General features: G+C 42.8%; 1 long non-coding RNA gene across 1 annotated transcript; it reads left to right on the top strand.

Moving 5' to 3' along the window:
- Positions 1-429: 429 nt before the first annotated feature.
- On the top strand, positions 430-3,244 carry LOC144159349 (uncharacterized). Its single transcript, XR_013320279.1, has 5 exons — positions 430-511; positions 1,766-1,907; positions 2,087-2,246; positions 2,334-2,456; positions 2,944-3,244. It is a non-coding gene; the product is annotated as an uncharacterized LOC144159349 (long non-coding RNA).
- Positions 3,245-5,425: the final 2,181 nt, after the last annotated feature.

Genomic DNA, 5,425 nt, shown 5'->3' with positions numbered 1-5,425 from the left:
TCTTATGGGGGCGCATCGCCAAAGCCTCCGCGAGAACGAAAGTTTGCCGAAGCCATGAGGAAAAGACCGCCACTCATGGACCGCCACTCCAGTAGCGCATTCCATGCGCATGCGTCAGCAGCAGCACGGCAGAGCTGTTTTTGCGTTGATTCACGGTACAGTGGGGCTGCAACGGGTACGACGACGACGGATGAAAATCGGGACTGCGTCAACACTTTAAACGACAGCAGCGCTCCCATCTTCCAAGATTCCCTCCGCTAATTTTATGGTCTTCCGCATGCAGCGCCACCAGTGGCATTCCCAAGCGGGTTTCTCAATTGCTCGTGCGATGCGCCTGATATTTACTAAAGAAATTCTCGGTCACGCTGGCGAGAACCGTTACCGCCGTCCCGTTGGCAGTTTGAATGGGTTGATTGCGGCGTGTAGCGGCGTGCAACTGGGAATTTTTTCATATCCCCGGGCTGTATTTCCTGTTCGACGAAGTGGAGTTTTGCCAGGAGGCGCAAAAAAGGTCAGTGCTGCTTATTTATGTGCTGGTAACGGTTGTTGTTCAGTGACATCCTTGTTAACTGCGTCCGATAAACATACCGCTTCTCTGCCCGTTATTCGTGTGTCGTCCATGCTTGTGGTCGCGGCGTGTAACATTTTGTGTTGGAGAAACGTTTGCAGCCGTAATTTACCAAAACTTCCGCGTTCGTGGGTCAGAGTCGGCTGGACATTTCTGACTGCGTACGTTAGCCATTGCTATAAGGAAGTTGCTGGTTTGCGCGTTCATGATTGGATTTTCCCTTACTGTGTGGCTTTGCTTAGTTGTATATTGACGGTTGCTGTGTATCTCTGCGGTAGCGAATCTTCTCGGGTTAGTCGCTCGCGATAATCGCGCGTGCTCAAGTGTACAACTTCCAAGCAAGTTTGTCGGAGTGTCCGTCCTTATATTTATTGGTATTTTTAAAACTTGCGTGGTAATTGCGGCGTTGTGTTAGTCTGCTGAGTAGAATGCATTTACTGTGCTTACCAGACCGGGAGTCTTCGACCTTGCCCGTTGCGCGCAAGGTAGACGCTATTTCGAGTTGTGTTGATGTGTTTTCAAGGCGTCATCTTACGTTTATCTGTTCCATGATTCCATGTTTCATGTTTATGTTCCATGTTTCTTCCAATTCCTTTGACCAATTGAGATGATCTATTTTAAATAACATTGCCTGAAGTGTACAGAAATGGAAGGGACAGTTGTTGTCTTAGCAGTACCGCAGTAACAACGTCTCTTTTGTAGAGGGGAAGAAATGTGGAAACACGCAGCGGGTATATAGAAAGTGTGCTGCCGTTTATATGCTGTTAATGTCAGTGGTAACTTGAGACTTCAGGATAATTATCCAATATCCATAATTAGTGGTTGCTACTTCACGAACCGCGTTAGAAATAAGCCACTCTTGCATTTTTATGCCGTCAATGTCGGTGGTAACCCGAGAGTCGAAATAATTTCCGACAACGCTCAGGTGATAAGTTCTTGCATCACTATGTGCACCCAACATTAACCCATTTCTGTGCTTCCTTGAACTTAGAAAATATAGTGCGAAAGCAGATTGCTACATTCTGTATTCGATCTGTATGACCTGTCCAGATGGCTGACTGTGAAGACATTTGTCTCTACACTGGCAGTTTGCGACAATTGTTTTCCTTTGTCTGAAGACCAGAAATTAGAACGAATTATTTCCATTCCTTACATATACCTCTGAAATCATGGCTGTGTCATTCACTGTGGCTGAAGACATCTTCGGCACGCCGAGGCGTCGTCGTGACAAGTGTGGCAGATTATGAATGCATTGTGGAAGTCATAAAGCCACGAAAGAGTGCCCCTTGAGTGTTGCGTATTATACAGACGTTCACCACACCGCATGGAGCAATGACAGGTGAGCCTAAAAATGTTCAAATATTTTTATGTTTCGCCTGAAAACGTTACCAGGGCTCGTGCTGCAAAATACATTTTAGCACAACTAATCAGGCATTGTACGAGATCTTGTAGTACTCCCTTCTTAGAGGGAAGCGTAAATTTATGCTTCGATATTTTTATACTGTTTTTATTTTCTAGGAAATAGGGCGGACCGGGACTTAATACAATGGAACAAGGAATGCATACTGCCATTTTCATGGTTATTGAAGGCGTGTGTTCACCGTTCTTGAAGGCGTGTGTTCACAAAAAGGAAACACATGAAAGCCGTTGTACGGGATGAAATCATTGCATTCTACAAGTAAGTACGCACTCCCAGTTCTGGAACTTTGATGGTCCCTTTTTAGGTAGTTGCAATATACGTAATGGTTTCGGACCACCATTTCAGTGACAACTTGGCCTGTAGGTGAAAACGACAGTAAGAGCTTTCGGGAACACGTTGGCAAAACTTTCCTGGAAATGCACTCCGAGGAGGCCCTGCCAGGAACGCCTGCATCTCAATTTTAGTTGGGTAAGTTGGCATTTTGTTTTTGTGGGACTCAATTTATGGTAGTGTTTATTGAAGCTGGCATTTTATTTTTGCGGGACTGAATTTGTGGTAGTTTTCTTTGTAGCAAAATCGTACTGTTAAAAATAAATCGTGAACTCCAATGTTGGGAAATACCTTCACATTCAGCCTGTTTCGGATGCTGCAACATGTGGACAAAAAAAACTATTATTTTGCATTCAAGTTTTGCAAACATTTTGCTTTCACATTGAGAGTTGCTGCTGTGATAATACGGCACCACGGCCGCGCCCAGTGCGGTTGCTTTCCAGAATTAGAGAACGGCCATTGACAGTCTGTGCTAATATTGTTTGTACATTGTTAGCAGCATTCCCAGAAAGGAAACCAAGAAATCGCTATTTCAATCGATTACTGTGCTATAAAAGGGGTATCCTAAGCAACTCACTCATTTAAAGCCATCGTCTAACAAAATTTTCTTCTTCCTTCCTTAAAGGTACATGACGTGGTCCAGTTATTCTCGAGGTCCAGTTATTTTGAGAGAAGAAAATGGCAGCGTAAATATTGTCTGCAAGAAACACGTCATGGATTTTCCGCCTGCGTTGTCACATGAAGATGTTGTCATCCTCCTCGCCGTATATTTCATCTTAATCTCCTGAAACTTATGCGACTTTGGAGAGTTCTTGGGACTTTTGCAGAGAGTTCTTGGCCATTTAAAAGTGGCCTGGTGTCATTTAAGTTGAAAGCTCTGTTGAAAGACTTGATGTGGTCACTCTACTTGGGGTTTTAAATTATTGTTAGACGGTGAAGCCTATTCGGAAAGATATGTCGTGGTTCAATTATTGGTAGATGCAAGCGGCATGTCAATAGCAAAAGTGAAGTCGTGCTTTCCTTTGCAATTTTTCATTGGCACAAAGCGCAGGCTGCCTTTGCAGCTACTCGGTTACTCTGTTAATGTAGTTAATGGCACTGCACTGTAACGTTTTTATTATTCAAGTGCAGCTCGAAATTTTTTTCCATGGCAGTGCTGCTGTTGATGGATGCAAACGTGAGAGTAATTATTTACACAGACGGTTTGGGGCTTTATTAATCAATTTTTGTACTGTATCTTAGCTGACACCTAAGCCCTAGAAGAATGCGAAATATACATATTTGGCTTGAAAAAGTTGTTTACTTTGGACTAAGTTGCATTTCTTGCTTGTTAGAGGCAGTGCTTTGGTCACAAGCATACTGTCGTCATGATAGTAGGGTTTGTATAGCACGCAACTGTGAATTTTACCTGAGATAAATGTTCCGGCTGGAAAAATGCTTCCAAGTTCGCTTGGTAAAATTGGTTACATGTATGTTTCAACGCTACCTGGCTTGGTTATTTGGGATGTCTGAATTGTTCTTGAGGGAATTAATAACGTCTTTAGAGTTAGGCTGCTTGTTAAATTTTAAAATGCGTAACATGCTCCGAGCTATCTGGTTTGTAAAATTTTGTAAGATTCACACTGGGTGCTATGAGCTTTTTTTTGGATAAGTTATTTTAAATAGCTACATATTGTCGGGGAAGCAACGCGGCTTCAGTGAAAGGCTCTTTCAGGGCGCGTATATAGTCGGTTTTGGCTACAGTTAGCTTGATATTGATATATGGTGTGTTTTAGTTATGCAATAGTGCCACATGCTTCCGATAAGTTTTTCTGTGCAAATGTTATAGTGTTAGTATTGGCTCCGGTGTTCTTTTCCTACACTCTTGCAGGTCTTGTGATAATCCAACCGTGTATGGCTTGTATTTTTGGCTTTTCCCTACAATTTAATAGCAAACTGCATGTTTTGGAACCGGGATGCGTAAACATGGTATGGCAAGCGCTGTGGGTACTTCCGCATTTGCGGTACCTGATTTCATGTGATAAAACAGCATATTTTCTGTTCACTGTTGTGTAATGCTTTTTGAGTTAGTGCGAGGGTAGATGTACAAGTCTGTTTGTGACGCGGTTGCGCTTAAAGCCATCTTTATTACCCGTGTTTCTTTAGCAAAAAAGAATGGTAAATATTAGGGAAAATAGGAAAATGCCACTTAGATCGTTTTGGTCACTTGATATCGTTTTGGCATTTGATCCTGTACGCTGGTCATTTTCTGCCCAAGTGGGAACAGATATGCCTCCGTATCTCAAATGTACGCAATAATACGAGCGAATAAAATTTGCTTAGTGTTTTGAAAAGCATTGTATCAGTGCTAATAGTTGGTTTGGTATGTATTTTAATGCGAGTCTTGTTTCTTTTACATGCAGCCAAAACCCAGAACAGGATGCGGCGGGTGAAGTCAAAGTCTCTGTGTGCCGCTCCAGGTATCTCAGACCAGCTTTTATATAGAACTGTGCTCCGATAGGCAACTGTTGGGAACTGTCAGGGACCACGCTGTTTACCATTGTTTTCCCATTGTTGGTATCACTGTGGGCCATATGTCAAGGCTGCGTTAGAATGGTGCTTGCTGTTTCCTTCTGATACCAATGCATCCGCCAGCCTGGCAAATGACCTCAGTTTATACCAACAGGAAAGCAGATATATTGGAAAAGTGGAGTCCCACAGACAGCTTCTCAACGTCTATCGGAACACCGTTTTATATAAATAGCTGGTCTGAAGGTACCTGGAACGGCGCACCGGATAAATCCATAATCATTTTACGTGGATCAGTGTTCCAGTAACTTACACTACCCGTTTATTTGGAACAGTGATCCGTATACTTTTATTTGGAACGCCGATCCAGATAATTTAGCTGCAAAAATATGTGGTGCACTGTTCCACTTACATTTTCAGGGTATGTGGAACACGGTTCCAAATATATAAGTGGAACTTTTTTGCAAAAAAGTTCCAGTTACTAAGTGGATCTTATGTGGATCCAGATTAAGAGTGTGTACAGTGACACATCAAGCGTTACAGGCAGACATTCGGTTTTGCTCGTTGAGTCCACGTACAAATATTTAGCATTAAAATGG

The sequence above is a fragment of the Haemaphysalis longicornis genome, unplaced genomic scaffold (assembly GCF_048455015.1).
Source record: "Haemaphysalis longicornis isolate Haplotype H1 unplaced genomic scaffold, Haemaphysalis longicornis Haplotype H1 scaffold_10, whole genome shotgun sequence".
NCBI classification, from domain to species: Eukaryota; Metazoa; Arthropoda; class Arachnida; order Ixodida; family Ixodidae; genus Haemaphysalis; species Haemaphysalis longicornis.
This window is presented reverse-complemented; position numbering and strand designations above follow the sequence as displayed.